General features: G+C 38.6%; 1 protein-coding gene across 2 annotated transcripts in view; it reads right to left on the minus strand.

Moving 5' to 3' along the window:
- Positions 1–522: 522 nt before the first annotated feature.
- The window catches only part of LOC307181555 (uncharacterized protein), a 312,309-nt gene continuing 291,615 nt past the window's right edge, over positions 523–21,216 (minus strand). The window contains exon 8 of one of the 2 annotated variants that reach the window (XR_013826947.1): positions 523–838. The gene's annotated coding sequence lies outside the window, so the exon portion shown is untranslated. Of the gene's footprint in view, positions 839–5,061; positions 5,242–21,216 lie in introns of those variants that run through there. The other variant, XR_013826948.1, reaches the window with a different exon arrangement.

The raw sequence follows: 21,216 nt of genomic DNA on the forward strand, positions 1-21,216 counted from the left end.
GGGACAACTGGAATATGCAAAAAACCCCAAACAAACAAAAAAATGAAACTACATACAGACCTTAGACCCATCACAAAAATTAACTCAAAATGTATCGTAGACATAAATGTAAAACAAAAAACTGTAAAATTCCTAGAAGGTAACACAAGAGAAAACCTCAATGACCTTGGGTTTGGCAATGACATTTTAGATACAACACCAAAGACATGATCCACGTGGATCCATGATCCACACAATTGATAAGCTGAACTTCATTAAAATTAAAACCTTCTGCTCTGTGAAATACACTTTCAAGAGAAAGAGAAGACAAGCCATAGACTCGGAGAAAATATTTGCAAAAGACACATCTGATAAAGAACTATTATCCAAAATATTCAAAAAAAACCTGTTAGAACTGTGAAATATAATGGTGGATATGTTTCATGATACCTCTCTCCAAACCCATAGAATGTACAACACCAAGAGTGAGCCCTAATGTCAACTGTGGACTCTGGGTGAGGATGGTGTATCAGTGTAGCTCCATCAATTGTAACAAACATCTCATCTGCTGGCGATGTTGATGGTGGGGAGGCAGTGGGGGGCCAGGGGATACATGGGAAATCTCTGCACCTTCCCCTCAATTTTACTGTGAACCTTGAACTGCTCTAAAAATAGCTTACTTTTAAAGTAATAAGCATCAGGTTTATTATTTTCTAATTACTTACGTTTTCATCTAGGCTTTCACTGGATGGTGCATCTCTGTGCCATGTAGGTGGTGTTAACACTCTGGAGACGGTGGCTTTAACTTTCAGGTGATTCTAACGTGGTGAGTCAGATTTTGGAACTGCCATGCACATAGCTAATAAGGGAAGAAAAAAAATGAAGAAACCCATTGAGCTGGCAGAACTTGTCCTTGAAAAGTCATGCCTTTCAGGTTCTGATCACTGCTACTGGTCAAAGGTCCCCGAAACCTTTCTTTCCTTTCCTAATGTCTCAGAAGCAATTTTGCCTGAGGTTAGATGCTGGACAGATGAACACATGTAGGTGTGTAGCTGGTCAGGATTTGCGTTCTCAAACCCCGCTTCTATTGGCTAAAACACTAAATGAAAAGATGCATGATTTATCACCTCAGATATGGTACATGTTGGTTTAGTACCAAAAATAGCAGGAGGATGTAGTTGTCTAACTTTATAACCATTTTCAACAATGACACTCAGGATAGCACAGTGGGTGAAGATTTAGCAGGTGTGTGACTGCCTGCCTCTTCACAAATTACAATAATGAGAATTTTTATTATAATAATAATAATAAAGGTCAGAGTTTGTAAATGTATTTTTCAAGAAAAATCAAGGATTGAGACATAGAGTATGTAGAGATTATAGGTGATTTTAGTATTTATTATTACTCTTTTATTTGTAGTATATTTTATTATATATTTTTATGTTTTGTGTATTTCCTAAAATAACTATGCTTTTTTAAAATCTGGAAAAAAAATAATAAAATTTTATTTATATATATTAATGATCTTTGTATATACAATGTTATACATATAAAATCCTTTTATAAAAAATTTTCATATATTAATAATCTTACATATATAAACCCTTTAAAGACAAAATATTCTTTTATTTTGGTAAAATGTCCAAATAAACATTTTATACATAACATATATGTATAAACATAGACAAATATGCAGATAGAAAAGTATAAAAGTAAAAAGTATATATATACTTTTATTCTTCTATAAATAAATATAGAAATTGTTGCTGTAAGTTGAACATCAAATGCTACTAGTGTACCTAATTTCTCTATAAATATAATCATCTTAAAATGTACACAACACCAAATTTATTTAACATCTTTATTGGAGTATAATTGCTTTTCAATGGTGTGTTAGTTTCTGCTTTATAGCAAAGTGAATCAGCTATATATGTACATATATCCCCATATCTCCTCCCTCTTGCACACACTCACAAAAAGAGAAAAAGAAGAAATATATATATATCTTTTGGGAAGTCTGAGGTCTTCTGCCAGCGTTCAGTAGGTGTTCTGTAGGAGTTGTTCCACATGTAGATGTATTTCTGATGTATTTGTGGGGAGGAAGGTGATCTCCACATCTTACTCCTCCGCCATCTTGAAGGTCTTCCAAAAATAATTTAGATTATTAAAATGTTATTATATTCTTTGTCAAAATATTCTTTATAAAATGCTCATTTCTTATACATGTCTTTCTTTAGACTCTATATTAAGTTTTTGTTGTAAATACTTTCTAAAGTATTTCTCACATCAGGCTGGTTTTATCATTTTGGGATCCTGGGTATAAAATGGTGAACTGGAGTTATAAGCTTGGATATAGTTATTATTACCTGCCTGCATTTATTATTGGAATCTGACATCTATATCAGTACAAAATAAGCCTCTATAAATTAGAGATATTTGTTGGAAAGGTCATAATTGGATAAGATAAAAATAACTTCATTTTATATGTAGTATTCAGCTAAATGGAGATCAATATATGACCTGCATGACTTAAGATTTGTAAAAAGTAATTGACACAGAAGTTAGTAAAAACGCAAGTCATGGAAACTCAGGAAGAGATAAGGTCTGTGGGTGAAGCTTGAAACCCATACACCAGCACAGGCTGTTCTGGACGAATCTCCTATGAAACATTGTAGAAATCACATTTCATACTGTGACTTAGAGAAAGTTCAGGGAGGATATAAAGATGTCAGTATTAATTCATCAGGAAATAGTTGATCTAAGATAAAACTTATAATCCATGCCATCTTAGCTCCAAATAATTATCTATAAACTTGGACTGTAGAAGGAGTGACCAGCGGTCCACCCAAACTCTTCCCTACTCCATTCTGGGAATCATGGGTGTGCAGGTAGGGCTGCTTTCCAGGCCTTCCGTGGGGCATGGCTGTATGACTGGGGTGGGAGGTGCTCACAGGTGATGGACAAAGGGACACACACATTGTAGGTCAGGCCCACTGGACCCCAGTGTCTTCTCTTCCCTCTACCCCATGGGCTGAGTGTCATTGACCAGGGTGAGCAGCAGGGAACATCAACCTGGCTTCTGAGTGGCTCCATGGAGCAAACACCTCTCACCCAAAACCATCACCAGGATTTTATTAATTAATGTGAAGTCACTGACATTTCAGGGTTTATTTGCTACAGCAGCTAGAATTATTTTAATTTGTATAAAAATTGGTACTTGAAGCCAGGACTGCCATCAAAGAACCCTAAGAAACATGGCATTGGTTTAAGCTGAGGTTTAAGGCACGACTTAGGATCCATGCTGCCTGGTGGCAAAAGCATTCAGCGAACCTGTACAACCAGAGCTGGCCAGTCCCCAAACTCTCAGGGAAGAACTTGGAAAACAGGACTTTATTCGTGAGTGCTAGTTGGTATCAGAAAAAATGAAATTAATTTAGACATGAATCAGCAGCTTTGGATCAAAAGGGTAGGGAAGAGGCAGACTGAAAATCGGGGACCTTGTGGGGTCAGGAGAGGTGGTTGCCTTGAGACCACACACAGCAGAGATGAAGCTGAGAAAGGTTCTAAGGGAGCCCTTATGGGCTGGGCCCAGCAGCTGAGATCAGACGGAAGATGTTGCCACCTTATCTGCAGGACTTCACCTCCCAGGATCCTTTGCAGTTAGGGTGGCCCTTCTCATGGAAGGTGGACAGATGATTCCAGCGCTTCCATACCTGGGCCATAATGCTTTCATCACACCATTTTCTGGCAGAACGTCCACATCCAGTGCAATTGGAGAGGGTAGTTGTTGAAGGTGGAACATCTGGATCAAACCTGGATCCCTGATGTTTGTGTGGAGCAGAGATGCCCCCACACCCATCAGTTGAACTTCCACTTACATGAAGTTCACTCTGATTATCTTAAGCCACTAAATTCTTAACTGATAGTAATATTAATAGCATGCATAAATTTGTAAAATACTGTTTAATGACATCGATTCTTTTAACAAATACTTTAAATGATAAAAATGGGTTATGACACATAGCATATAGTTAACCCCTATGTTATTTAAATATGCAATATGTCCAGAAGATTGCTGAAAGCTACATGCCAGCATGATAACGTAATTTATTTGTAATTGTTGGGACTAATGGTTTTCATTTTCTTCTTTGTGCTCTTCCAAATGTTCTAAATTTTTGTTAATAAACAAGTTGCAGAATAATTTGCACAATGATAGCTTGTATTCAGTAAAGAAAATACAATATGTTATTTAAAAAAATATTCCTGAAATAAAATAAAATCCCATACATATATATTTCTTCCTTTTGTCTTTGGATTAAATATTGCTTCAACTAAAGTAATTTCCTGTAATCCGTCATGAATGGCCCTAAGCACATGCTCGTGCACATATGCACACACACACACACACACACACACACACACACTCGCACTGTGTGGTGAGACCCCTACCAATAATTAGAAGTTGGAGAACAGCTGTGCAACACAAAGTCCGCAGGGCAAGGGACTGGAGGGGCCAACTTACACTTTTTAACCAAACCTCAGCCTCCTCTAAGCTGTCACCAAGAGATTCTTTGTTGGATTTAATGTTTCCATAGAAGAAACTGACTTTTATCATTAAAGAACACGAAAATCAGTTCAGTAGAGATATTCTAACACCACAGTCTCTTTCTCTCACTTTTCATGCATTTGTTTAGCACCGTGATTTCTTCAGATCCTGGTACGGATTATCGACAGCATAGTATTTCCATAGTCATTTGTGGGCATGTACTACATGTAAGGAGAACAAGGGGAGGATGGAGGAGACAGTCATGCTGTGTAGACGTCCCTGAAGAGAAGTATCAGGGCTCTTGAGAATTCACCAATTGCAGTTGTTGGTGAAGACACATGATCCTGCTGAGGACAGTTGGTAAGTCAAAATCAGTGCATTTCATTCTTGAGGGCAGTGGCGTTGTCTGGTGGTTAATATACATTTTTTTAAAAGAAGGGTAGACTTGGGGCTTCAGATTCTCCCTGGCTTCGGGAATGGGGGATGGGGGCCTGTAGAGTCAGCCCCATGGGATAAGGTGTCTGTATTTTGTCGGGTTCACAGAGCTCCCTCTGACTCTGAGAGCACAGCCACTTTGGTGCAACTGTCACATTCCAACAGGGTCTGACACCCCCTTTCCTTCCCCAGATGGTGCTGGATCATCACGGTTTCCGTCACTGCTCATTCGAGCATTCCAGAAGCGCTCCCAAGAGCAGGGCACTGAACGTGAGAAATGTCTGCAAGTGGGAAACAAACAAACAAAAAATAATAGAATCTATTTTCTGAAGACAAGACCCACACACAGTCAGGAAAGGGAGGCAGGAGTGTTGCAGACACAGACCGTAGCCAACGGTGTGTCCCAGATACAGTTTCTGGTCCAGAGCTTCTTTGTGTGCTTTGCATCCAATGCCCACTTGCTCATAGACCACAAGGCCGATTTGCATCTTTGGCCCCTTGTTGAAAGTAGGCATCCTTGTCAACACTCTGCCCCAGTCTGGCACTTCTGCTCTGCTCCCTGTCTCAGCAAACAGCAACACCGTCCATTCAGTTCTGCAGTCCAGATGCTTTGAGAATTCTAGCGATTTTCTTTTTTGTTTCCATATGCAAACCAGAAGACGTCAGCAAATAGAGTGTATATCTCCTTTAAAACAGACGACGCCCTGAACTGTTAACGCCTGATTCTAATCCAAGCCATCATCACATCCCACCTGGAATGTGGTAACATCACCTGATGACCACGGTGTCCACTCTCTGTGCAGCAATGGGAGAGATCCTTACACACGGAAGTCCTTCAGTGTTACTCTTCTGCTCCGCACTGGGCAATGGCTTTATAGCTCAGAATAAAATACATATTCTTCATCACAGTCTACAAGCACCTACACGACGTAGACACCCCACCACCTCCTTGCTCTCATCTGCCATTTCTCACTCTTTCATTTTAGCCCAACACCAGCCTCATCTCTGTACCTGAATTAATGGCCTTCACGATGGTTAGCTACTCCTCCTGTCTCTCAGATACCCACACCGTGAGCCCCATACACCTTGTAAGGCTGAGCTTTAGGCATCACCTTAGATAACCTGCTGACATACACATTAAGGGGCCACTTCTGCCTTCTGATATGGTCCATATTGTGCTTTATTTCCCTCTAACTGATTATTTCCCTGACATGTTATATACTGATGGTCTACCTATTGATTATTCACCAAACTCAACTAAAATTACATTTCTGTGAGGGTATATATTTCTTTCTTTTATTTTTTTAACTACAGTGTTCTCAGCACCTAAAATATGTCTGGCAAATGGTAAGCGTTGACAAAATCATTTGTCAAAAATCATAAAGTGACTATTGAGAACTTCTAATGATTTAGATACAACCGTGAATTTTTTATATAAAGTATTTAATTCATTTATCTGGCCAGCAGAATGATAAGTGGCTCTGGTGAATTACAGTAACAGGTGAAAAATTTATATTGTATCCCTTAAAGATGACTAGTCTTCAAAATGTCTGGGAAGCACAGACTTATCTCGAGATTATTCAGTGACTCAGATAGAATAGCTAGCACAATAGGGTTCCTGTTACTCTGCCAACAATGTGTATTCTCCTGCCTCACTAAAGACATATCAGGTATCTGAAGTAATTAAAAGGCAGTGCATTAATGCTATAACATAGAGATGTCCTGGATGCTATTAGAGAGTGTTGGAGAAAATGACTAATCTGATGTTAAAAAGGTTAGTGAAGGCTAATGCTGTTCTCATACATCAGAAAGAGAAAACCACCAGAAAAGGTGTTGATAGGCATCTTCCTGAGGAGGCTTCAGTGTGTGGCACAGGTAATCAGAGCATCAATTCCAGCTCACAGCAGCAAAGTCCTCAGCTCCGTTGGGAGAAAAAGTGCCCAGGACTGTGCGGTGAGGGTTTAGGGTATCTGCCTCTGGGAAAGGATCTGTTGGTCCAGCTGTTTACCAATACTCAAAACACTCTTTAATTAGGAACTTTATGAAAATCCCAAGAAGTGGTGAGAATGATTGTCCCAAACTTTGAAAGGACACCCACCTCATAAGCTTGCAGTGGTGGAAAGATGATCAACTGTGCTAACCACTGAAATCCTTGAAATGTATAATAGTAATAATAGCAATCAATATTCAGTGCTTTTTGATGGGGTCTCAGTGATGAAGATAGATGATAGATAGATAGATAGATAAGGATGGATGGATGGATGAATGGGTCAATTGATTGATCTACAGATGCTTGATAGATGTACTGACTGATCAACTGATCAATATATAGATGATAGATGGATAGATAAGTAGATGGTGGATGGATGGATGGATGGATGGATGGATGGATAGACTTTAATCTGGCATATTTCCTCAGCCTTTCTGTGTTTTTCTCAACACAGACATTTTTAGGTAAAATATGCACACAATGAAACACACAGATCTTAAGTATACAATTAAATGAGTTTGAAAAATGCATTCACCCTTGTCAGACCATCCTAATGAAGATACAGAGATTCCCTTTATACAATTTCCTTTGTGCCCCTTTCACTGGTCCCCAGCTTCCCACAGGCAATCCTTCTGATTTCTGTCATCTCAGATTCATTTTTTCTGTTCTTGAGCTTCATGGAAGAGGAATTAGACATACATGCTCTTCTGTATCTGACTTCTTTAACTCAGCAAAGTGTTATTTTGAAATCCATCCATGTGGTTGTGTTTGTTGGTAGCTCCTTCAGATATCCTGCTGAGAAGTGAATAAGCTACAATTGGTTCATTCATGCTCCCTCTCAATGGACATTTGGGTTGTTTCCAGATGTTCTGATTATTTTGAGTAAAGTTATTATAAACTTTTGAAGTTGTGTGTGTTGTGTGTGTGTACTTATGTTTTTATTTCTCTGAGATAAATATCCAGGGATTAAATTGTCAGCTCATAGAGCAGGCCTATATTAAACCTTTTAAGAAACTGAAAGTTTTCCCAAATGATGGACGCTCATTCCTTCTAATTGAGGATTTGGTGAAGATCCTTAACACCTCCTCTTTGCCCTGATGTGACTGGGAAGGAAGTCTGTCCAGCTGCACAGTCTCTGACTCTCTTGTTCTGCACGGACACATCCACTTCCAAGCCTGAGTGCTTGTCTTGGATTCGGCTTCATAATATGAACCCTCACGTTGGCCTCTGTGGATTTGGGCAATGGTGCAGTGGTGGAGAAACTGCATCACCTCTGGTTGTAGGACTCTTCATTATTAAATTCAAACATACAATGTATACCTCATTTCTACTCTACTCTGATATTTCCTCTCAAAGAATAAAAAATAACTCCCAGGTATTTGGTTAAGTTACATCAAGATAATATAACATAGGATAGAAAAATTACTAGGAAAAAAAATGGGAAGAAAAGACATCAACAGATTAACTGTGCCTGTGATTTTAAATATTTATTTTCTATTTTTTAAAAACTGTTCTGCACTATATAAATAGCTTTTAGTAAGTGACCATGCACAAAATTTTTCCAAACAATGACAGGCAAGCATACTCTGTTTTGGGGGTGGTGTGCATCATGTAACTGGATGGCGCGTTTCCTCACTAACCGTCTTCCCTCTGACACCTGCAGAGATATGAGAGATATATCTGTGTGTATTTGAAGTTACAAACATAAAAAATTCTTCACGTGTCCACCTCAATCCACCAGGCTTCCCACCATTCTCTCACATGAACTTTCAAAAGAAGATGAGAATAGATTTCTCCTGGCCACTCATTCATGCCCAATGATGTGTATTTGGGCATAAATAATCTAGGGTTTGACTACACTGTGTCACCCACAGATGTATTTCATCTCTACGGACCGATTTTAAGTTCCTAGAAGGCAAGGATTCTGATTGAATCTCCCTAGAAGGGATCTAGCTGGCGTATTTGTGGAATAACTCACCTTTCTAGGTTTCATCTTTTAAACATGGATCCACTTTCCAAGAGCCTGTCAGTTTATTTAGATAATGTCCAATTAAGAGTCTACAAGGGTTGTTTAAATGTGCCGGTTACTATTTCCATAGCAAAAGAGCAGGCATTTTATTCAGGGTTTTTTTTTGTTTTCAGGGGGGTTTTGTTTTGTTTTGTTTTTTAAGTCACCAAGTAACTACTTGAAGACAAAAGATCCTGTCAGATAATTAGAGCATGTTTATCTCATTGTTAGTGTCTGTTCTTTGTCAGAGCTCATCAGAGTTGAAATATTCTGTTTCTTGGTGTGCAACTAATTTTCACTTGTGTCCTGGACATATTGGGTATTGTCCTGTGACACTTTGGTTCCTATTTAAATCTTCTACTTTAGCAGGTAGCCATCCTACCTAGGTCTAGCACATAGGTCCTGGCTACTTTGTGGATCGTGAATTAAAATTCAATTTGCAAAGCCTTTGCAATTCTCTCTGGTCATGCTGCTGGAATGCTACACCACAGCTGATCTGCGGTCTGGCTGGTTCTTGTCACCGTAGTCAGTGCTCACACCTTTGGGGCTCCACTCAGTTACCCACCAGACACAGAGTCCCCTGATGCAGGGAGTGAGGGTGGTCATTTGCTGGTGCCCAGTGGGGGTTCACTGGTTCTTGTGGAAGACTCTGTCCTGCTGGGACACTCCTCCAGCCTCTTTGGCTGGACAAAGTGGGTTCTTCCTTGGACCTTTTCTCATCTTCACCCATTCCATTTCGGGGTCAAGAGCTTCTCCAGGATGGGATACGTAGGAGGTAGTGCTTCCCATATACAGGGGATAAAGAAAAAAGGAGCTCACCACTGTCCTTTCTCACATCTCCACATCCTTAGCCAGCCTGACTTTTCTTTTATCCATCTTTAAGAGGTTTTTGATATTTGCTTTTTATGTATTGTCCAAGGTTTTTAACTGTAATCACTTGGAAGAACAGAGTGGAAAACTCTTACTACATTTTGTCTGTAACTAGAAGTGGCCATCATTTTGAAATTCTTTTTTTTTTTTTTTTTTTTTGCACATAGAAACAGATCTTAAGACAAAATGTACTGTGACTCCCAAAAGAAAAGAATGAAATGAGAGGTCATCACTTACATACAATGTTCTAGCTTAGGGCCTTTATACCAGTCTTATCCCTTTCAAACTGCTGAAAGAGGGTATCAGGAAAGACACTTTGTCCAAAAAAGAGTAATTTGTGACTGTTGTCAATGTCTTGACTGGTGCTAAGGCAGCTCAGGGACTAGAAATAAAGAACATCACCAAGACTTGGGATCAGAGTATAAGCCTTTGGCTCAAAAGTTAAATTTCATCTTTAAGGGTAGGAAAGGCAGAGAGTCCAAAATGCAAGACAGAAGGTAAGCTTGTGAGTTTAGGTATCTCACCACGGCTTCCAAGTCCTTTGCATTTCGTTCAACTATTTAGCCAAGTTTGTGTATTAAAAGTCAGTGATGGTTCTGAGGAAGACTCATCCTAAACACACTGAAGCATGAACAATGCTTCAGTGTCAGAACAGGAGCCTGGCCTGGGCTGTGGGGTCCACGTCCCACTCTCCCTTCCTCAGCAAAAGGGACACAAATCTTATTTTGAACACCATATACTAACATGACTCTCGTTTTAGATAATTAACATCTATTTATTATTAAGTGCATGCTAACCTTCCTGGCTTTTCACTTCTTCCTGCAGTACCAAGATTCTGGAATCACTTTGTTTCTGCCAAAGAACTATGTCAATTAGTTCAGATTTTCTTTGCCTGAAAACATCTATATTTGGTCTTTATTCTTTAAAGTCTATTTTCTCTGAGTATAGAATTATATTTTCACAGTTTTTGTTTTTTGCAGTGTAAAGAAGCCATCCCATTGTTTCTGCTTTAGCCCCTTTAAAGTAATCTTTGGTAACAGCTCTGGATGATTTTAAAGGTAATATCCCTGCATGATTTTAAGATTGTTTTCTCCTCTCTATCTTTGTTTTGTGAAATTTAACCATTGTGTCTCAAGGTGTGATTATTATTGTATTTATTAGGCTTGAGGATGAATCTGTGATTTCTTGAAACTGTGAATTAATATCTTTTGTCAGATTTGGAAATTTTTTGAACAGCCTTTCTTCATATATTGCTTCTGCCTTTCTCTCTCTCTCTCTCTTCTGTCTTTATCATCCTGGGAATCAGATTAAATGTATGCTATACCTTTTCACCAAGGCCCATATAAATCTTGTAACATTTTTTTCTGTATTTCCCATTCTGTTTCTCTTTGGGCTTTATTTTGTGTATTTTCTCCTGACCTATAATTCAGTTTACTAATACTCTCTTCTACTGTTTCAAATATACTATTAAACACATCAACTAGATTATTATCATTATTTTATAATAGAAATAATGATAGTTATTACAGATCTATAATTTCCTTTTGGTTCTATTTCATAAATTCTAGTTCTCTGAAGAAATTTTCTATCTTGTTATGAAATTTCTTAAACATATTCATCATAGTTAAGAATTTGAGATAGATAGCTACTACCTGTTTTACCTGTGGGTCTCCTCCACAGGAGGAGGATGTCGAGTGATTTTTGTTGAAGGTTGGACGTGAAAAGAAGTAGCTGCTCTACACGATGTTGTCTTTCTCCAGACCGTATTTGATTTTATTCCAGTCCAGGGTTACCAGGGCAGAAGCTCACCTTGATGCACTCAGAGATAGAAGTGGCTTAGCAAGGGCTCGCCTGTTTTCAGCATCACTCTCTACTCTCCAGGTCTAGCCCTTTGCAGGAGTCCATGGGAAACTCCTGGTTCTCACCAGAATCCCTACTCTTCTCTGGTTAGTGTCCAGCTTCGTAGCTTCCATTTTGCTTTTCATTCCTTAGTCATTCATCCCTCAGCTGCTTAGGACTTGGTAAATGCTTAGAGAGGAAATTCCACAAGAATGCCAGGCTCAGTTTTTGTTTTTGTCATTGTTTTTGCGGTACGCGGGCCTCTCACTACTGTGGCCTCTCCCGTTGCGGAGCACAGGCTCCGGACGCGCAGGCTCAGCGGCCATGGCTCACGGGCCCAGCCACTCCACGGCATGCGGGAGCCTCCCGGACCGGGGCACGAATCCGCATCCCCTGCATCGGCAGGCGGACTCTCAACCACTGCGCCACCAGGGAAGCCCTTCTTTCACTCTTTTGGATGCTGATCCTAATTCATGAAAAATTTCACCAGGAAGACCCAAATGTCTTCCTCTCTATCCCAGTTACTCTAAGGGTTTTTTTTAAAGATACAATGTAAACTCTAGAGAAACAAATATCTCATCTTTTTCACACTGTATCCCCAATGCTCACTGTAGTATCGGTCAGAAAATAGGACTCGATAAATATTCCTCAATTAGCGAATGGATATAAATTGGTATAAATAATCCACTCAATACCACCAGCCTAACGCTCCCCATGTCCATGCCCAGATGTACTTCTATACCTCCTCTTCTTCCTCTTCTTTTATCTTAGTCAAACTCCTGAGTATTTTCTCTGGATCCTTTCCATTACCATGCCATTATTCCCTCTTATCCCTTTAATTTCATTCTCTCCCTCTGTAAACAACCCTTCCTTTCAGCATTAAGATAAACTGAAGCTTCTTATCTTAAAAATGAAAACCAAATAAAAGCACCAACCCTTAGAGCCCACGTTGCATTCCGGCTGCTCCCCCACTGTTCTGTTTCCTCTCACGTCCACATTTTGTGTAAGAGATACCGACATGTCCTAAAACCCTCTCCAGGGCTTCTACCCACTCTGCTCCGTTGAAATTGATATACACTGAAAAGTGCAAAATATTTTGAATTCATACTGGTGAGTTCCTGAAGACTGTGTATAGTAATGGATCCTATGATCCTGTGACCTTAGGAGGGAGAGGAGAGTTTAGATTAGGCTGAAATTGTTTACAGAGATGGAGTTTCAGGAGATTCCAGATTAAATCTGATAACTCAGATTTCTGCAAGTTCTAAAATGCTGGCTCAGTTGACTCCATGGAATCTGTAATCAGTGGTACCCACTGTCAAATTTTTTGCAATGATATTCCAGATTATTTGCTCTAAAATGCAGAAAGTTACCCAAAGACTTAGAAATAATTGATCATTTGTGATATGCAAATCCGTCCCTTCTTCCCAAAAGGGTCCCAAATGTAATACATCTCTTAGGAAAACCTTGATAAGTAAATATTTGTTGAAGGGGGTTGCATTATCCTTGAAAAATAATTGCTATTTGACAAAAGTAGAAGATACAAGTGAGAAACACTCCAGTTAAAATGGATTTGTTGACTTAACAGGAAATAGCAAAATCATGGGTTGTATTTAATTATCAGAGTGTAGGTGAGCATGTTTATGATCCAGGGAAGAGGGTGGGCATGAACGGTTAAGCACAGCCATACTCCAGAAGAGGTGGGTATCTCATTAAAGCCCTACTTGATTTTTACAGCTCAAAACATCAGTCTGATAGAGGCCTGGCTGGAGAAATGGTCATTCATCCAATTTCCCGACTTAAGTCACATCACATGTCAAACCCCACTAAATTAAAGAGAGACAGTGCTTATTTGGGGAGAGACACTGCAGTTAACACCATTAAAATTCAGGCCTTCATGTCTATGTCCATTTACCTGGGCTATTGCATATTAAACACACAATAATTTATAGCCACTTATAACACAATATATCAAAAAAACAAAATATGCAATCATTAAAGAGAAATATTCAGCATTTCAGGTATTGTTGCACACAGACTTGAAACAAAACTAACGCCCGGGAAAGAATAACTGTCAGAACGTATACAGTCAGGGTGTCAGATTATGGATTGCAAACCGTAAGTAGACTTCGGTCTTAGATCTTTCTCATTTAGACCCAGTAGATTCCTTGACCCATGCCTGAATATTTCCCATTTTGGAGAGATTTTGAATATCAGTAAATGAAAGAGCTGCTGTATTAATCTTACTGACCTGTTAAACAAAAATAGTTTGACAGCAAACTAAAAGTGAAAACCCCAGTCTTTCTAAAATAAAAAGTAATTAATTAATTAATTTTAAATAAACAATAATATAGTCCCAGAGAAACTGACCAATGTTATCAAAAAAGTTTTAAAAGAAGCAGATCTGTGATTTTTATTGCACCCACATTTAACTAACCAACTTGGTGCGTTTTATAAAACAGATGAATCAATTTGCTACTTCACTTGCATCTGATGTTCCAATTTTACTTTATTTATTGAAGCCCTGACATGTTGTAAGCAGCTGTTTATCCTGCCAATACTTTTGTTTTGTTTTTCCTATTCCAACAAGCTGGAACCCTAAGGTGCTACATCAGACCTCTGGCTCTGTGTCATAATTAATTCCAAAGGGACTTCAATGAGTCTACAAGTCCGAGGGGCATATTGGTGATCTTCCATGTTGATAACATCATGCTGACATTACCTAGAAGGCTAAAAGTGGCAGCTTTCTTAGATGCCTTGATAATAAACAGGTGTTCCAGAGAATGAGATAAAAATTCCATTAAAATAAAAGCTTTTGCATCCCCTAGCACATTTCTGATGTCTACTTGTATGAGACAAATTGTTACACCATTTGTTTCTAACCACTGGTAAAATGAGTCACAATGCAAATTTGAGTAAGGCTCAGAGAAAAATAGACTCTTGCTTTAGTCAATTCAGGTTACTCTCACAGAACACCAAAGACTGGGCACCATCAACAGCAGAATTATTCCTCACAGTTCTGAAGCCTGGATGTCCAAGATCAAGGTGCCAGCAGGGTCAGGTTCTTGGTGAGAGCTCTTCTGGGGTGTGTCCTCCCATGATCTTCCTTGGTTTGTGCGCACGTGCGCGTGCACACACACACACACACACATACACAAACACACACACACCCTGTCTCCTCCTCTTTTTATAAGGGCATTAACTTCATCATGGGGCCACACTCGCATGACCTAATTGAACCGTAATCATCCCCCAAAGACCCATCTCCAAATACTTTCACAGTGGGGGTTATGTTTCAACCTATGAATTGGGGGTGTGTGTGACACATTTTGTGAGATGGAGACCCTCTGTGGGTCATAGTTGCAGTTTTTGCAGCTGATTATAGAAAACTATCCACAGTTACTACTGACTTTACTATTAAACCAGTGCTTTAATCACAGCAGGAATTCCTGCGAAATTCACCGACATCAGGCTCCAGCCCTCGACTTCTTGAGCTCCAGATCCATAAAAGTATATGTCTTTGCAAAATCTTCTCTTGGATATTCCATGACCACTTCAACCTAAGTATGTATTTATGACTCAAGTTGTCATTTTCCACTTGAAATTTTCAATTTCCAAATCTAAAAAATCACAAAATTCGTTACGTCCGCTTACATCTATTTATTGCACCTTTCACTTCACTACCTCACTCTAAGCATATAACCTTTTAGTCTGCCTGCAATCACATGGGCACCTTCTAATGCACAAAGCCGTCAGAATGTTCTTATTTACAAAGAAAATACCATCAGTAAAATCCTCCCCAGAACTCTTAGTAGGCAGTTTCCTGGGGCCCTTAGTAGGCTAGAAAAAGTCCTTATTATGACTTCTGCCACCATTCCAGCATAAAGAGCAGGCACAGGACTTTTAAAAAGGCAATTCCCATCATTTACATTCAGCCCCCCAAATCCCACATAATTAAATGTAACACACTTTTTCTACACAGGGGAGAGTGGACTGATTTTTCTCACCAGGGTTTGAGGAAGCCTTCTTGTCATTTTCAGCCATCTCAGCGTGGTTGCCTAGATACGACTTCTCCTTGACTATTACTCTGATTAAAGGGCAATTTAGAGCTTTTATTTTTTTTTAAACTGATCTGTCATCTAGAAATATCATTATCCCTCCCTTACACTGATTTGTCAAGTGGTGGACCAAGCATTGCTATTTAGAGATGGTTTTTCAAAATAAGAAATGGATTCCCCACTTCCTTAGTCCCCATTAAACGTTTATGTACTAAATGCAGTGAAGCTTCTGACGGGTGAAACAGGTTCAGTGGATTTGGGGGTTGTAGTGGGTGGGGGATGATGCAGGTATAAACTAAGACTTTTTAGTTCACAATTTAAAGATAACCAATCCTTAGTGTGAATAAATGGCCATCCGAATGGTTCTGGGCAAAGAAAGGACAAAATGCCTCAAAAACCAACATTTTTGGAGACCTTTCAAAACACCTATCTCTGATAGTGTAGTTCCTTCCACATAAGGAAGTCATAGCCCCATTGTCCTGATTCAGAGCAAATTCAAGTTATAAAAGTTCATACCTGCCATCTACACATTTAAATAATTTATTTTTATTGAGGTATAATTTGCATACAATAAACTGCATGCACGTAAGGTGCACAGTTTGTTAATCTGTGATACAAGTACACATGTGAAATAATCACCTCAATCCAGAGAGTGAATGTACAGAAACACCCAGAGTTTCCTTGTGTTCCTTTGAGACCCATCGCTCCCATGCCGCTTATGGCCCATCCTCGGGTAAGCACTGTCTGCTCTCCTCACTATAGATGAATTTACTTTTTCAGGAGATTTCCATAAATGGGAACATAGAGTATGCATGCTTACTTTTCTGAATTCTTTCACTCAGGATCATTGGAGGGATATGCCAGATTTTGTTTATTCTTTTCACCTGATAATAAGCCTTTGGGTTATTTTCAGTTTCCCACTCTCACAAACAAAGCTTCTGTGGACATCATGTTCATTGTAAGGACATACAGCTTAGAGCATATGGTAAGTATATGTTTAAACTTTAAAGAAATTGCAAAATCATTTTTCAAAGTGTTTGGACAATATTGCATCCCCACCAGTAATGCATAAGAGCACCAGTTTCTCCATATCCACATCAACATCTGTTCTGGTCAGACTTTTTAAATTTTAGCCATTCTAACAGCACGTACATTGTGGTTTTAGTTTGCATTTTCTGAATGACTAGTCAATTGAGCAGTTTTTTCATGTATATTTGACATCTCTATCTTTGACTAAGTTTCTGTTAAAATCTTTTGCATGTTATTAATTGTAGTGTCTGTTTTCTTATTATTGAGGTTTGAGAGTTCTTTATATATCTTTATACATCCTGGAAAAAAATTCTCTATTAGTTGTATTCTTTGCAAAGTTATTTCCAGGTCTTGTATCTTTTTTCTCCTAACAGTTTTTTTTCCCAAAGAATACTTCTTAATTTTGATTATGTCTAATTTACAGATTAAAAAAATTTTTTTATGGAGCATGCTTTTGATAGCAGGTTAAAAAAATCTTTAAACATTACCTTCTAGAAATTTTCTAGTTTGAGATTTTTTTTTCCATTTTGACTAATTTTTTTTCAGTTTGAATCATTTTATTCTTGTCTTCCATATCTCTAACTTTTGTATACATGAAATGCAGTTATAATATTTGCTTCAATGTCTTTGTTAATTTTAACTCCTATGTCTGTTCTAGTTCAGTTTTGGCTGATTGATGTTTATGCTAATCATGGGCCTTATTCTGCTTTTTTTTTTTTTTTTTTTTGGTATGCCTAGTTATCTTTGATTGACTGCCAGACGTAGTGTGTTTCTCTTGTTGGGTGATGAATAATTTTGATTTTTTATATTTTTGTACTTTGTTCCAGGACATGGTTAACTTACTTGGAAAGAGGTTGATTCCTTTGACTCTTGCCTTAAAAATTTTCAGGCAAGACCAGAGCATATAACTAGTCTAGTCTGATCATTCCCCACAATGGAAGCAAGACTCTGCCTCACTACCCTACACAACTCCCCATAAATTATAGGTTATCCTGTCTCCCTGGCAGGAACCACAGTCATTTTCAAAGTCCAGTGTCAGCACGGTTCTCTCTAATCATCCCAGATGGTCCTTTTCACAGTCTTGGGTACTTTCGTCAAAAGTGTGTGGTAACCAGTACTTTACCAAATACTCGGTGGGTCTTCTGCTGGCGTCCAGAGCTCTCCCCGTGCACCTCTCTCTCCAATGCTCTGTCCTATGAACTTTAGCTGCTCTGGTTTCCCCTGAATCTTAGCTCATCTCCTCACCACAGGGAATCTGCTGGTCTTTGCCTGAGACCCCACGGCCTGGGCACCAGCCAGAAAATTCTCTGAAGGTTGTAATCTTGGAAAATCATAGGGCTCCTTTGTTTATTTCCTGTCTCTTAGGCATTATTCTCCTTTATTGCCTAACACAGTACCTTGAACACACACACACACACACACACACACACGCATATATACTTTTCCTGGTTTTATGTATTTATTGTTTTAGGCAAGACCATAAATCCAGTCCCTGTTACTCTACCTTGGCCAGAAGTGTAAGTCCTCCACATTTCTGATTTTTGCTAAAAGGAAATTGCTATAATCAAAGAGTAATTATTAAATAACTCCCCACATTATAATCAGCTAAAACCACCATAAATGTTGTTCTCTGCAAATCACTACTCTTTTCATGCCAAATCGCTTTATTGGTTACCTCATGTTGATATGAGTTCCAAAGTAGGTCAGTTCTGATGCTTATAATTTCCCTCAGAACAAACACATCATATCAAAGTGAATAGCAGAAAAAGGCATGAGCTAAAGCAAAGGTGCTGGTTCAGGGCCAAGGACTGATAAGAGAGTTAAAGAATGGGAGAGAGAAAAAACAGAAACAGAAGGAAACAAATAAAAATAAAAGAAAGAAGGAGATATGGAGGAAAAAGAGATAATCTCTTTACTTTGCTGCTCTTCATAGAAACACTTAATTCAAACTGTGGAATGTCTGGCTGATCACAGTCTTTGTATATTCCCAATATTTTAAGTGTGTGTATTACTTTCCCATTTCAATCATTTCTTTAAAACAGTGTGTAGCGGAGGGAATAAATGAACAAACAGTGTGAGGAGTGGCTGGATTTAGACAACTCCAAGTGAAAAGCTTTTTAAAAAAATTTTTGGTAAGAAGTTCCTAACACACATGTTCAGAAAGTGGATGTGGATTTTACATTTAACTGGTTTAAATATAATTTATACTCTCTGCCCTGCTTCATATTCTTTTAAGTATAAATTTGGTGCTTCCCAGTTGGCATTCAAAAGTCAGTTCAAGACAAACACTGAAGTTCATTTATAAAACAAACAAAATTGAAAACATTCTCATAGACGCTCTGGGCAGATTCAGAACCCAATAAATCATAAAGATACTTGTTTACTATAATTATTTTTCCAGGATCCCATTTCCTATAAAATTGACTAGTTTTAGTGTTCCCAGATTCATGGAGTTCCCATGTGAATTATTTTATGCAATAATCCTCAATTAGAAGGGCTTTAAGATATTATTCACTTGACCTCAACATTCAATTATTGTAAGTTGAAGTATCATTGTCAAAATAATTATAATTTTGAAATGAGCAGAATTTAATTAAGCAACCATGGGACTGGATAGTTGTATTTCATAACAGACAGTAGGAAGATAAGGACAGTAAAGATAATTAGACAAGGTTAGTTAAGGGAGGCACTTCTCTTGGCCTCTAGAGCACCTGAATTAAGGCAGGATTTCTTGCTATTAAAGAAGAAGTTTAGGGTTCACATTTAAGAGAGATAAGTATCTGCAATTCTACAGAATTCCCACATCAAGGTCTCTCAATTCTGCTTCTGGAGAAATTCAATTTCCATTTCAAGAGATGTAATTCATCATCACATTATATCATTAAATACAGATGTAGATCAATAACGCATTCGTTGACTTTTTAAAAATTTGGTGATAGGTCCACTAATTAAGACTTTCAGGATATTAGGAACATGGTATGGAAGAGGAAGTCATGTGATATTGAGAGTTATTAGAAAGTCCTGGCCCTAAGATGTGGTGACACGGGTTGATGATCTCTAATATCATGCAGAGATCACGTTTGAAAATATATTTTCTTTGCTGGTGGGGAAATTATATTCAGCACATACTCCACTTAGTGTAAAACAAGAAAAGCCCTTTCAACATCAGCTCATGGGATAAAGAAAGAAGCAGCTGTCCAAGAGATTCAATATTTTTTGGATGAAGGCAGGCAGAACTAAACGATTTCAGGCCACCAAAATAAGTCACCCCCCTGGGTTCAATTAGCTGCAAACATTCAGGTCTTAGAAGGAAATAATTCTAATTATGAAGACCACTGATACAAACTGTTACTTAAAATAAAACTGGAGCCATGACATAAGTAAACTCGATATTGATGAGGAGAGAGTCACTGGGGTAACCTGGGTAAGAAGGAGAGCAGCAGGATAGAGGTCCTGATTTGAGCAGATAACAAACAAACAAGCAAAATCAGCATTGAGGGGGAAAGAAAAGCAAGGTAACACTAAATGACTATCATCTTATTTCAGGCCTCTGCCATATTTTGAACAGTAGTAATTTAAAAAACAAAGGCCACAACACTACCGATTCAGATGGCTTCCTGCCCAGTCCAGTCCCCTCACTGAATTGTGTGTACTTCTATCAATAGAAGCATAAACCACCTTGATCTGGAAGCCAGGATGGTGTGTCCTGGGAATGTCCCCAGGCAAACCTTACAGAACGCTGGTCACTACATTCTCAGATGTCAGTGATGCTTACAATATTTTTCACTGGGACGGTGTCTGTACCCACAGGCCTTAGTTTAGGAGGTGATGGCCGAGACGCTGGGGAGGCGAACGATTGTATGAGCACAGTCTCCACCCACCTGTGAGCTGAGAGGAGGGTAGAAATAGGGGAAAATGTGGCAACATCCCATGGATAATGACAAAAGGATTTGCAAATCTACACACATATACACATTCCCCAGCACCTGGAAGACAGGTAGATGTGTATCCACCTTACAATTCCGACACACACATAGCTCTGGCACACACCTGAGGCTCAGAGTTGAGTTTACCTCTGTTTGTTGACTGAAGTTGTAAACTTCAGAAGCTGTTATTGAATAAAAGAATATCACAGAGAAAATATCCCCCCAAACAGTGCCTTACACTTAGGACCAGCTATTGGGCCACAAATTACAAAGAAAAGCTTAGTAAGATCTTCCTGTGTAGCCAGATACAAAAGTATAAACATGGAGAGATCTTAACATCATTTTAACTATAATGCATAGAGCTTGGTACCATTTCCTTAAATTCAGAAAACAATAAAAATTACATGTGTGTAATAAATGAATATGTAAATAATAAATACTATTAATAATAATACTAAATGTGTTCCTCTGGGAAGCGATAAGTGTATCTTCCTTCTCGATAAGGAAGGAGGATGAAGAAAGCACTGCTGCAAACTGCT

Source organism: Stenella coeruleoalba, assembly GCF_951394435.1.
Source record: "Stenella coeruleoalba genome assembly, chromosome: 2".
Classification (NCBI taxonomy): Eukaryota; Metazoa; Chordata; class Mammalia; order Artiodactyla; family Delphinidae; genus Stenella; species Stenella coeruleoalba.